General features: G+C 44.1%; 1 protein-coding gene across 12 annotated transcripts in view; it reads right to left on the reverse strand.

The window, feature by feature from the left end:
- The window catches only part of ERC2 (ELKS/RAB6-interacting/CAST family member 2), a 960,889-nt gene extending 948,551 nt beyond the window's left edge, over positions 1-12,338 (reverse strand). For 6 of the 12 annotated variants that reach the window (XR_010947074.1, XR_010947075.1, XM_067754793.1 and 3 more), the window contains exon 1: positions 12,069-12,337. The gene's annotated coding sequence lies outside the window, so the exon portion shown is untranslated. Of the gene's footprint in view, positions 1-10,869; positions 11,010-12,068 lie in introns of those variants that run through there. The other 6 variants (XM_067754789.1, XM_067754790.1, XM_067754795.1 and 3 more) reach the window with 4 other exon arrangements.
- Between the last annotated feature and the right edge of the window lie 1,783 nt (positions 12,339-14,121).

The following is a 14,121-nucleotide window of genomic DNA, read 5'->3' on the forward strand; positions in this document are numbered from 1 at the left end:
GTCCATAGCGTTTAACTTCATTCTTATCCCTCACAACTATATAGAGTTGGCCACCTTAAGTCCAAAGCATCTGACTGAGTAAACACCATCTATATTGGGCATGTTTAAATGGTTTCCATCTTTGCCTCAATTACATTATGTTTATGAGGCTCATATTTCTCCTTTAGTACTGCCTATATTTTTTTCATTTTCCACTTACTTTTTATAAAATAATGAGAAGATTAAAGAACTACTCAAATGATTCCACAAACTCTGCTCTACAAATATGGTGATGTTGCTGAAATAAAACTACTTGTTATCAGGTAAGGCCATAATATAGTAGCTCAAAATGTTGGTTCACAAGCTGAAGCACAGAAGTCAAGATTAAGGTATGAAAGGCAGTTTATCAGTGTTATCACCTAGAGTACAAAAATCATACAAAAGTAAAGCCATAGGCAGCTGGTATACATGGGGCACTGAAGGCAGTTTCAGCACATAACTCTCAATCTTGTACGCTTCACAGAATAATTAAATGATTTTCATTCATGAGCATTCTCACACCACTCTCAGAAATTGTACACTATGAATTACTTTAACTATTGCTTTCTATTGGTCTAACAAAGTCAGTTTAATTGCACCCATTAACTGCAAACATTTGCAAACATTTTAAAACAAGATCCATACTCTGTGCTTTGCTCAAAACTCACTGAAAAGGACCTGGTCCCAGACGACATTCAGAGAGATGCTCAAAACCAACAAACAGCGTGGAGTCCCACGACAGATCTTTTATCAGGAGCATCTTCACCTGGAAAATGGTCTTTTAAAGTTATTAAGGCTGCATAAAGTGTGTTTGGTCAATGAAATCAGAATGGGCACTGCTAGGATTCCCAAGACCATATTCATAATCTTTCTATTGTTTTCCAGGTCATCCTGCTACTCCCTTACCCCAATTTCAAACTCCATACTCCCACAAACACCAAAAGCAGGTAGTTATTGCCACGAAAGTGGAATGAAAGAAGAATAAAGAGAATTCAGCATCTCTGGTTGTGTCAGTCCCCTACTGAAACCCTTTGATGGTTAAGCTTGAACTTCATCTCCTTAGTGGATCACAGGGTCTTCGTGCCTGTTACTCTCCCTGGCCTCTCTCACAAACCTCCACCCCCAGCCAAGCTAAACTCCATCTCCTCAGGTCTACTTTCATCTCCCCAAACCCCCAACCTTCCATTCTCTTGCTCATTTTTGGACCTGGACTGTTCCCCCTGTTATTTGTACCATCAAAACCAAGCCCAAGGACTTCCCTCGTGGTCCAGTGGTTGAGTTCGCTTTCCAATGCAGGGGCTGTGGGTTCGATCCCTGGTCGGAGAGCTAAGATCCCACATGCCTCGCAGCCAAAAACCCAAAACATAGAAAAGAAGCAGTATTGTAACAAATTCAATAAAGACTCAAAAAAAATGTGATAGGGGAAGGATGTTTAAAAAAACAAAACAAAAAACCAAGCTTACCCCAGCCAGGTCCTCTTAGTGTTCTACCTCCCCTTAGGTGTTACCTTCTTCTAGAAGCCTGTCTCCATCCTTCATCCATGAATCTCCCCCGTCCTCCTAGAGGAGGACAGCCTGGGTGTTCTGCCATAAGAGCTTCCATTACAGTAGCCTGCTTACTTGTTTGGTGCCGTCCTAGAGGCTACAATCCCTGAGCCCCCCAAAATCACCTGTTTACAACTGCATCCCCAGTGCCAGCAGAGAGCTGCCATGAAGCAAGCACACATATATATAGTGAAAATATAATATAATGGCTTAACTCTTTGTTAATAAAGTCCATCATGAAAGCACACCGGGCATTCTTGTTTTCCAGGGTAAAATAGCTTATAAAATGACAGTTACGGGCTTCCCTGGTGGTGCAGTGGTTGAGAGTCCGCCTGCCGATGCAGGGGACACGGGTTCGTGCCCCGGTCCGGGAAGATCCCACATGCCATGGAGCGGCTGGGCCCGTGAGCCATGGCCGCTGAGCCTGAGCGTCCGGAGCCTGTGTTCTGCAATGGGAGAGGCCACAACAGTGAGAGGCCCACGTACCAAAAAAAAAAAGACAGTTACTTAGCTGATCCTTTGCATGAAAAACCTGTTGTAAAAAAAAAAAATCATTTTAGACCTGGAAAAGAGCCAGATGGTTTTGATATATATTAAGAAACGGAGAAATAAGTAGAAAGCTAGTGGTAAAGCCAGAAATGGAATTTAGGTCTCTTGACTTGCAGGTCAGTGCTCACATCTCTATATCCAAAAGAATCTGCTCGGGGCGGGAATTCCCCGGTGGCGCAGTGGTTGAGAGTCCACCTGCCGATGCAGGGGACACGGGCTCGTGCCCCGGTCCGGGAAGATCCCACATGCCGCGGAGCGGCTGGGCCTGTGAGCCATGGCCGCTGAGCCTGCGCATCTGGAGCCTGTGCTCCGCAACGGGAGCGGCCACGGCAGTGAGAGGCCCGCGTACCACCAAAAAAAAAAAAATCTGCTCGGAAGTTATTCTAAGCATCTATTCATGTTGCTGATTTTAAGGATGTCCCCTCAATGTATTTGAAGGCTCTGTATGAAAAGATAGTACTTTCTCAGACTTAACAAAAAAGGTAAGGAATTTCCCTATTGTACCCCTACTAACTGCTCTGTGCTTGCAAGCCTGATGAACAGCAGTCACTGAAACTCCAGTGCCTTTATATCCACCCAGCATCAAACAGGACCTATTTTCAACGAGCTCCTAAGAATACCAAGCTATCATCCAATTCACTATGTAACCTCCTGCTTCCCCCCATGGAGAGGTTTCAGAAACAAGATGGCTAGAGAACCAAAGCGGGTGGGGGGAAGGAAGCAGGGAGAATCTTACCCAGAAGGAACAAAAAGCACACATCACCAGACAGAAAGAAAACACATCTGAAGCCCTCTCCTGAGAGCCAAATGTGGAAAAGGATCAACAACGCTGCTCCACTAGGATCCTGACCTTTGAACCACAGTCTTGCTCCTCCAGGGATGGCAGTTAGCTTGCAGCCAGCTGGCAGGAACGCAGCATGGCTAATCTGCCTTAAACCAGGAATAAGAAAGTCATCTCGGTAGGAGTTTGGTGCCTACTGGTGTCACTAAGAAAATAACCATGGATCAGACCAACCTCACATCTTACAGAGCCACTCAACCTTCCACCTTCAGAGTGTTGTTCTCCACCCTCAGAGCAGCTCCCAGACCCCAAATCACCTTGGGCCCCTACCTTCAATCACCTTGGGCCCACAGAAGATGAACTTCCCACCCTGACCACACCCATCTTGTTTTAGAGAAATCTGCTACAAAAGAACTAGTAACTACAGTGCACAACTCAGCATAATTCCTTACATAAAACCCTGCCCTTTCTTGCTATAATTAGCCATACTGTTGTAGGGGAAAGCCTCTCACAGTTTGCATAAGGATCTGAGCATATTCTTAAAGAACACATTGCTCAATTCCCATTCAAGCTCTTGTCTTCTGAGCCACTAAGAAATTGCCTTGAATTAATAGTTTGCTCTTAATACACTTACAGAGAATGCACTTTGCTGCCTGTAATTCACTCACATTCTGAAATCACAGAATGACAACTACCTTTAGGGGTGGAAAGCTGTAAGGCAGGAAGAAAGAATTAGACTCCCCCCATGCATACACATACACGTACGTGCACATACTGCACGCATACAAGAGAATTAAGTGAGCGAAATGTAGAATTTGAAGAACAAACCACAGCAAAGTAAAGCTGCTTGTATAAGGCATCTATGAACATTGCCACTGGCCTTCCATCTATAGGTGTACCCCAGGGATGCCCTCCAACCCAACCCATACTCCTCATCTGCTGGGGCTGCAATCTCACTATTGACTCCGAGGAAAAAGTAATCACTTAGCTTTTCCTGAAAGTGCTGGCTGCCTTCCTTTCCTTCTCTCTCTCTCTCTCCCTTTTTTTTTTTTTTAATTTTGTTGAGTGCCCACTAGGCGCCAGCAACTAGAGATTTCCTGGAACTTCAAAGCAACAAATCTGGAAAATGAAAGTGGAGAAGAAATGCACAAAATGCTAAATGCAGAACTTGAGGCACAGACCTGGGAAACAGGGCCAGCCAAGTGCTAAGGAAATCCGGATAGAGCAGAAGTTGAACTGGCCCAAGAGAGGGGTGACCAATTACATCAGCAATTAAGTCAGTGAGGTAGTGGCCTCGAGTTTCCCCAGCTGAGACAGAGTGAGTAGCAAATCATGCAGAGAACTCGGCCCTAGCCATAAAAGAGACAATCTGGCTCTTGCTGGTGCCTTTGGCATTGACACTGGTGGGGCTCAGTTGTTGCTTCTGTTGTAACTGTGTGTAAACACACTGCTCCTACAATACCCACTGATAATTTAACAGCCTGAGAGTCAAGCAGATGTGGGTTCACCCAACCAAGTTCCGGTTCTACCACGGCATTAATTTTAAGCAAGTTCCTCTGCTGATTTATTCAATCAACAAATATTTATTCAGCAGCTACTATGTGTCAAAGATTTTTCTAAGCACTGGGGGATACAGCAAAAGGCAAAAGCTCTTGCCTTCATAGAGTTTATCAAATTCTTTGAGCCTCAGTTTCCTCATCTATAAAATGGGATAATATACCTACCTTTATGGGTATTATGAAATGAGGGGTATAAAGCACCTAGCACATGGTAAATGCTCATAACTGGTGTCCTTCATAGAACAGAGCAAACTTATCCACAACCCCCAATTAGAGTGTAAGCTCCAAGTGAGGAACTATCTATGGTTCACCCCATACCACCAGTACCTATCACATAGTAGATGCTCAATAAATGTTACACAAATCAATGAATGAGTCCTCAAGCTATAGTAGCCATTATTATGGTAACTGATAATAATTATTCTTCCCCAAACCACTGAGGTTCTACTACCTTAAAAAGCAACAGGACATTAAATTAAAGGCTTTTTTTTAAAGTAAGATGCACTACATAATATATCTTTTGAATTTTTTTTAACATGACAGCAAATGTAATTAAGCATAAGTATTCCAATTCATAGAATCTATGAGTACAGAGACCTACATGGACAGCTAATGTAGATGCTACCTCCTACTTTCCTAAGCACAAAGTAAGGACAAGGTGGCCAGACCTCAGGTTGATCCAGAAGACACTTAAAAAGTAAGTTAAAGTTTAGCAGATGTGCTAAAAGATGATCTATCAGTAAAGATAAGCTTTTTAAAAAGTGCTGCATAAACAATCACAAAATCTCAATGGCTTAAAACAACAAAGGTATTTCTCAGTCACATTGTATGTCCAATGACAGTTGACTGGAAGCTTTGCTCATTTAGTGACTCAGGGACCCTGGCAGATGGAGGCTCCATCTCAACAGGTGCTTGCATGATCATCACAGCAGAAAAGAATACTGGATGGTCTCACACTGGAAATTAAATGTTCTAGCATAGAGGTAACACAACATACACCTGGAGAAAAAGTAGCTATGGCGAACATTAACAGCCTCTACCCTGGATGATACTAAAACACAGCAAGCTGTGGAATAACAAAGGGATTTGTTAAAGAGGATGCTCCAGTAAAACATCTGGACAGCTCTAAGATTCACATAATCCTGGACCTGGGAGAATGTGTAGGGATCATTTCAGATCAGTGGCCTCAACATAAAGACATACCAGACTACACAAACCTGGACCTCGAATTTTCAGAGCAGCTCTGCTTTTTTCTGTAAATATACTCGGGGTCCAGACAAGTTTTTTTTCAGGAAACAAAAGTTTCTACAGCTGAAAAACATTTGAAAACCGCTAATGTAAACCAAATCCTTTATTTTACAGATTAAAAAAGTAGAGAGACAGGAGAAAAAAAGGAGGCCCAGGAAGTTAAATTGACACTGCCCCACCCCTAAGAAAGCTCCAGAATGATTAGCAGATGTGGAAATAAGTCCACTGACAGAATTTGTTTTAACGTTCACCACTCTCTGGCCATACCCTTCATCTCTGCTACCTTTGGCACAATGGAGCCAGACCCAGACCAAAATCATGTCATACAAGGTCATCAAGGGTTCAGTAAATGATACAGACAAGAAGTAGAAGTCCCCACCTATTGCACTAAATAATGATTCACATCCCATTAACAATTCTCTACATTACTCATTCCCTACTTCCTGGTAAATGTGAAGCCATTAGTAGAAGTTAATACTAACCTTCAGGAGACTTTCATTTTTGTTCTCAGAAGATTACAGGTAAGCAGCCAACTATGATTTGTGTTCACTCAGTTCCATTCTCTTCTCACGTTCCCAGCTCACCTTTGTGCCCAGCTTCTCCTCCACTTTCATTCACACTAAAGCCCTGGTGTCACGTATTTAAGCCTCAGTGATCTTCCAACCTCCAGTCTCTGTCTTTTCCAAATCATCTTACACAGTTGTCCCTCAGTATCTGCACGGGATTGGCTCCCAGAATGACCATGGATAGCAAAATCCAAGGATGCTCAAGTCCCTTACAGTCAACCCTCCAGACGCAGAACCCGTGTATACTGAGGGCCAACTGTACTCGTTAGCCCAGGACTAAAACTCAGACTTTTCAGCCTGGAATCCAGTTGCCTCCTCAATTTTACCCCAAACTACTTTTCCAACACTATCTCTTCTGTGGCAATATTTGCCCAGCCAAAGGCAGGATGATGGCCCTGAAAGTCAAAATGACATAGTGATGAATCCTAGATCTTGTGCAAATGCCTTAATCTGATTTTTGATGTTCTCACCTTTAAAATAGGTATGATGGCATCTACTTTGAAAGGTTCTTGAGAAGGTATGTATCAGCAAGGATTATGTTTGATTACAAGTAACAAATAGTGGCTTACAAGTAAGGAGGTTATTTGTTTTAAGCAACAAGAAGTACAGGGGAAGGCAGTCTAGGCTGTTACTATGGCTCAACGATGTCAATCAAGACCAAGAGCCTTCCAGGTTCCAGCCTTGTCGTTTTTAATACATGGTCTTATCTTTGTTGTTGTAGTTCGAGGCTGCGCCTCAAGGCATTGTGCCCATTTTCCCAGCAGCAAGAAGCAAAAAGCGGTCAAATGCTGCTGTGGTATACCAGTCAAGTGTGTCCTCCTCACTAAGCTTTAAGGAAGGCCCCCATCCAACAACATCCACTTGCATCATTAAGACCTGAATTTTGTGGCCATTCACGTAAGGGAGTTTGGGAGCGTGAGATGCGCATATCCCCATCCCAAACAAAATTGGAGTTTTAGTTAGAAAGGAGAGAATGAATACTGGATAGGCAATCAGCAATGTCTACCCCAATATTAAATTATATACTTTACGTAAAGTGCTAAGCAGAGTACATAGCACATAGTTAACTGCTCGATAAAAGTTAAGCTATAATTATTGCTATTATTATAATTATTATTGTTATTATTATTCACGTGTCTTACCCTCTAGCCAAATGGAATAACTCATTATAACCAGATGTGCTCCTTACACTTCTACTATATCCACTGCTCTATCTGTACCTCTAAAATTGTCACTGCTTCAAGGTCCAGGAAAATGCCATTTCATCCAAGAATTCTTTCCTGACACCTACTCCTAATAAGTTCTATGGTAACAGGACTCACGTCAGACAAAAATTCTTGAGCCCCTCACTCCATTGAGCACAGTCCCTCAAACACAGTAGGTTCTAATAAATAGTGCCTTGATCATTTAAGTAATTCACGTATACACTCATGTATATATTCATACCTGCTTTTACAGTCAGTCCTCTAGAATCAAACATGGTATATTCCTGAAATGCACAAGTAAAACACTAGGTTTATATGTCATAAAGCCAGGGATAGGAGTGAGGGGAGGAAGACTGCATTCCCCAAGAATGAGAAGAAAAAATTACAAAATTCTCTAGAAACACCATACTTTTTACACATTGTAGGAGTTCAGATTATAGTTCATCAAATATTCCCTCCCCAACTATGGGCAGAGTCTACTTTTACCCATGGATGTTGGGCTTCCCCATGTGACTTGGTATATCCAAAAACACTGTTAGTGGAAATGACATTAGCTTGTGCAACTTGGCAAGGCTCTTGAATACAGTGATCTGCCGTGATAAGAGCATGCTCCAAGTAGCTGCTATCCCTTCAGCTTGGGCCCCAAACACAGGTGGAGCAGACCAGAATCCAACTTACAGCTTATAGCAGAGCCACCACGAGGAGCCCAACCTAGATGAGCCAAATAACAGTCAACTGACAGACTCATGAGGGTGAGAATAAATACCTGTTTGTTTGTTTGTTTTTTAAGAAGATCCCTCTTTTCTTTTTTAAAAATATTTATTTATTTATTTATCTGGCTGCGTCGGGTCTTAGCTGCAGCACACGGGATCTTCATTGCAGCATGTGGGCTCTTTGTTGTGGCACGTGGGCTTTACTCTAGTTGTGGCGCGGTTTTCTCTAGTTGTGGTGCGCTTTTCTCTACTTGTGGTGCACAGGTTCCAGAATATGAGGGCTCAGTAGTTAGTTGCCCCATGGCATACGGGATCTTAGTTCCCCGACCAGGGATCGAACCCGCGTCCCCTGCATTGGAAGGTGGATTCTTAACCACTGGACCACCAGGGAAGTCCCAAGAATAAATAAATACCTGTTGCTGTAAGTCTGGGAGTTTTGTTATGCAGTAAACGTTGACTAATTTATTTTTTACCATTTGATATAATTTCACATTTATTACATAATCATTCATTTTGTTCTTTTTCTTCTGGTAAGAAGAACCAGTTAAAGCATCTCTGCCTTTGGTACACCTAATGATTTCTATCTTTTGATCAACTGTTTTAAATTTATGAGACCTACATTATCATGAATATCAATGCTTTTCTATTTCCCTTTTGTTCTACTATCTTCCTAAAATAAGGAAAATCACAATAAAGTATCAAGGAATAACATAAACATTGCTAAAACTGAACTGCTGGCTGGCAGGTAGGTCTCCCACGTGACAGCCAAAATGTTAACTTCTGAGCTGATAAAAGGGGTTAAAGCAAGTCCCAGTAAAACAAACAAAAATGTTGATTGTACAAAGTCAATGCCACCAAAATCAAAGACTATCTGTTGAGGTGAATTTCTGGACTCCAACATCATTCATCTAAACTCACTTTTCAGGATACCTGTTTTGGCCAACCATGACCACTGAGTTTCATCAATGGGAAGAAGACACTGATAGGCTTAAGTCTGTGGGTTTTGTAGCATAATAGAGCAAGAGAGCAATACTGTTTTAATAGAATCATTTTAAATATAATTATATTTAATCACTAATGAAAAAGAATCTCTTTGTAAGTGGAAGAGAAAATAAAATTCCTATCCTTTAGCAAAAACAAAACAAGAGAAAAAAAAAGAGGAAAAAAAACAAGAAAAAAAAAAACAAGAAAACAAGCCAATTGGATGAAAACAGCATGTATTCAACTAAGACCTATTCAGAACTCCAAGTGGAAATTTAAGATATCAAGAAAAATGGAAGAGTGTGCATTCTATTCTGTTTTACCTTTTTTTAAGTCACTGTTAAGTTTGAAACCAAATTTCCTTTGGGCCAAAACTGACATACTGGAAATATATAATATACACAAAATTACTTAAATTGCCTGTTGGTGGAGGCAACAGCTTTCAAAGTGGCAAGGCAAATAGGACAGTGCAAAGACCATCAATATGGCAGTGAACTCTTAACAGAATAGACCCTATGTAAGCCGGAAGAGCCCACACTGCAGACTGGACACATGCAGACTGCACAACCAAAATTTGAATTCAAGGCCATGTCCAAGGTCATGGGCTCTGGGTCAGAGAAACCTGGGCTCAAGTTCTCACTCTCACACTAAACTGTGGCAAGATACTTAATTCCTTTTCGTTTCCTCATCTATAATTTGAGGATAATAATAGTCCTACCTACCTCATAGGGGCTTTGCAGGGTTTAAAAAAGAAAATACATGTAAAGTACTCCCCAAAGTGCTAGCATATGCAATAACAATAATAATGATAATAGTAATAATACTACCTTGACAAACCTGTCTCCTACATGAAGACCATCCTAATCAGTATACGCTGGCTCACAATCTGTTCATGAAATGCTGAATGCACAGCTTTATAGTCACATCCAGGTACAACTTCTACAAGGTGACAGCTCTCTGGTTCAACCAGTAATTTTTCCACTGAATTCAGTGACAAGAGTATTGAAAAATTAGCCTTTCACTAATAGAGAATTGAGAAGGATCTGCTCCTTCCGCCCACAATCCATCCACCCTTGAAGATCTTGCTGGTGAAAGCCATGCTTCCATCACAATCCACACACCACCACCCCCAAACTGTACAAGGCTTTCATTAAAGCACAGAAGCAGACCGACAAGATGGCTCACCTTAAAAGCAAATTCACCTTAAACGCAAACTCTTCTACCCTTCAGAAAGGATCTGGCTTGACCCCACTGCCACCTCCAAACTGGCATCCAAACTGGAAGTGAAGAAGGCAGCCTTCACTTCAGAAGTTGGGTTATACTGTCAAAAACTAAAAGAATCTATTCGTGGTAATCCAAATAAAGCATGCTTGCCTGCTTCAAAAATATCTTAAAAATCCACCCAATAGAGCCAAGAGCCAAGTACTGTATACTGAGAAACAATGTGACTTTACAAGGACAAGGGTGACCATAGGAGACAAAGCGCCACACCCTTTTCCAGATACCTCAAGAGTAAATGGTATCTCTTATAAAGGAGCCTGTAATTCTAGAGAAATAGGTGGACAATTCTAACCCCCAACACCTTCTCCCATTTCATTCTTTACACAGATTCATTTCATTTTCATTTTTAAGCCAACGGCCTGATCATCCCCAACTACTACAACTAAAAAAAGGGTTGGGGGTGACAAATACAAGTCAAGCATACTTGCTTCTAAGCCCATTTTCGAAGAGTTTTCTTCTCGCTTGTCTGCCTCTCACAGCTAGAGCCTCATACCTGGTATAAACCAATGGTTAAGTAAAACCACTGATTTAAAAAGCCAACCAGGAAACTAACCCTGACAGTGGGAACTGCCCTCCTCTCTCGAGCATTGATTGGCTCCTGAGATTCCAGCGGTCCCCATTCTGCCCACCTAAGTGGTAGGTGTGGCTGTCAATCACAGAAGGAGCTGACAATTCACCGCTCCGGGAGTAAACTGCCTTTCATCCAGCAAAGGCAGGTAGCCGCCTAAAATCGATCCTCTCGTAACAGAGCGGACCCTCCCTCTCGCGCAAGGAGAACAGAGACCCTTAAGTACAAAATAAATAAGGCAGGGCCGATCGTAGTTTACGAGCGCTGTTTTATTATCCCGCACCAAGGCAGCCCTTAATCTTCAGTGTCCTAAGATGATCTTTCAAAGGCTCCGACAGTAATAAAAAAAAAAATAAAATGAATAGGTACAATCCTATAAGTATCGCTTTTCTTGTATAATTCGGAGATGGGAAAGGCGAGGGAAGGAATGTCGTTCAGTTTAATTTCACATCGTATTCGTTTGCATATACCACCACCCTCTACCCCTCCCCAATAAATCCGCTTCATGTTCTCTGACACGGTTTTGTTTGTTTGTTTGTTTGTTTTAAACAGCTGCCCTCGGAGCCCACCGAAGCAGCTAGGTACCCCACCCCCTAGTCTGAGGCTCCACCTTTCTCTACTTTGTTCTGCTTGGGAATTCCCTGAGACCCTTGCCCCTGCCAACACCCCACCCTTCAAGGCAAGAGGGGGAAAGCCAGGCGAAAGAGGGGGAGATGGAAAGAAGAAAGGCAATAGCAATGAGGGTGGCTGCAGGAGAGGGACTGCGGGAGGTGGCCCGGGCCGCCGGGGCGAGCGAGCGGCCCCCGCGCGCCGGAGGAAGCCGTGCACTTGTTCCAATCCGGGGGTTTCTACATCGAGACAAATCCGCCCTTAGGCCGCCCCATCCTTTCCCCCGCCCCAGCAAGCCCTGGTGGAGGCGGGTGGTTCACCCCTCGGCTCCCCCCGATAACGCATTGCAGCTCCCCACGAGTGAGGGGGACCCGGCACGAGGGATGCCCGGGCACGGGCGCCCCGAGGGAGTCGGGCGCCCAGCGGCCCCGGCGTCGACGTCTCACCTTTCCGATGCTCGCCCCGGGGCCGTCCCACATGGATTCTTACAACCTCTTGTCGCCTTGGCCCCGGGCGGCCGGGAGGAGCCGGAGCCGGCACCGGAGCCGAAGCCCGAGAGAGCAGGAGCGGGAGGAGGAGGAGGAGCAGGGAGGGGAGCGGGGGGAGGGAAGGAGGAAAGGCGCCGTTCCGAGGGCCGAGGCCGGGCGCCGGGCCGGGCGGGGCCGACGGCCGAGGGGGCGGCACCCGCCGCAGTCTCGAGACTCGCGCTCTCTCGGGCGCTGCCAGAACTGCGCTCCGCCGGGCCCCCCGCCCGGCCGCTCGGCGCGCTCGCTCGCTCGCCGCTGCCCTGACTCACATTCCCAGCATTCCCGAGGAGCTGCTGGGGGGGTGGGGGGGGGCCGGGGCTGGGACGCGGCCACCTCCGCGGGGGGCAGCAGAGAGCGCCCGGCCGGGGCGGGGTTCAGGCGCGGGGGTCTTCGTAACGCCTCCTCCCAGGAGGCCGCTGTCTCGGAGCATCTCGTCTCCATCCCCTGTCCCCGACGCCCCTTCCCGGCTACCCTCCCCCAAAAGCTGCCAGGCACTCCGGGGATTAGTTAGGTGGCTTCAGCGACAGGGACAGGGATGACACTTGGTGGAGGGGGTGCAACTATCTTTCAAGTTAAGCTTTAGAGCGGGGGTCGAGGTTCCCTTACCCTGGCACCCTCCCATTAGTTTTATCTTCTTTAGGAGGGTGAAGGGATTTCAAAAGACTTTTACTTTCTTGTTCCTCCGAAGGAAAAAGAGAATGGAAATGAAGAAGGGAGCAAGAAAATAATACCATCATCATCATCATAGTTGCCATCATTCATTGAGTGCCTCATCTGTGCCCAGCAAAGTGTGTGCATCGTCCTATTTAAGGTAGAAAGATGGTGTCAGTTCATTCACACACACACACAAATACACCTCAAGATAAAGTGCATGAGGAGTTGGACAGGTTTTGCATTGGAAAAAGCTCCCACCCAGCAAGTCTGGAGCCCCAGCTGCTACCATTGTCTATTAGGGGACTCCAAACGTCAAGGGCATCTCCAGATTTGGTCTCTTTCACTTGAGTAGAAAGTTTGCAGGACTAGAGCAGTGATTTCCTTCCTGTCCTCATGAGTCTTATAGGGAGCTTAGACAAATGAAGCAAATCCAGCCATGGGATGTCTGGGTAAGCAGAGGTAAATGGAATCATCCAAGACCAGGGATGACTCCTTTTTTCCTCTCCTGGTTGGAATTCAAATATTAAATGAAGGAAGTTGCCCCTGAAAGAGGAGGATGCCTTCCTTTTCCAGCCCAAATGCCCTATTTATTACACCTTCCTTTTACACCTCTGGTATTTAAGGTTTTTCACAGACCTGTAGACCCTGAGGCCTCTTTGCCCCCATCGTCTTCTTTCTCTCAGTCACAAGGAAATCAGCACTCATTCTGTTGACCTGGATGCTCTGTGGGCAAAAGCAAACTACACCTGTTGTGTTTAGTTTCCCATGTACCTTTCTCTCAACTGAAAAGTCTTGTTATATATATAAAAAGCCTTGTCGAGAGTCCTTTGAGAAGTCCTATAATGCCATGTCTTTTGAAATGTTACCAACGTTTTGTTGAGTACCTTCTGAGAGCAGCACTTACATTTTCTCAACTACTCTCACAAAAACTCTGTAAGGTGTTTCTATCTTTCAGAAAAGTCAGGTAACATACCCAGCTAAAAATGTATTTAAATTTATACCTAAGGCTCACTATTCTTGGGCACCCTATCTCTTTTCCTTTGATCCTTGGGTTCTAAATAGGAATCCTTGGACTCCATGGGGACAATTTCTTACTTATATGCCTATGTACGTTTTTCCTCCAGAGAGAAGATCTATGGTTCTCAACAGAATTCTTTCACATTGGGTCCTTGAAAAAGTAAAGAATAATTGTATTAAATAGAAAGCAACTTTATATAGTAGAACAAGGACTGGAAGCTTTAGGGATCTTAAATAAGTCATCTTTACCCTCTTGAGACTTAGTTTTCTTATCTGAAAAATTAAAAAGCTGAACTAAAGG

The sequence above is a fragment of the Pseudorca crassidens genome, chromosome 10 (genome assembly GCF_039906515.1).
Source record: "Pseudorca crassidens isolate mPseCra1 chromosome 10, mPseCra1.hap1, whole genome shotgun sequence".
Lineage (NCBI taxonomy): Eukaryota > Metazoa > Chordata > Mammalia > Artiodactyla > Delphinidae > Pseudorca > Pseudorca crassidens.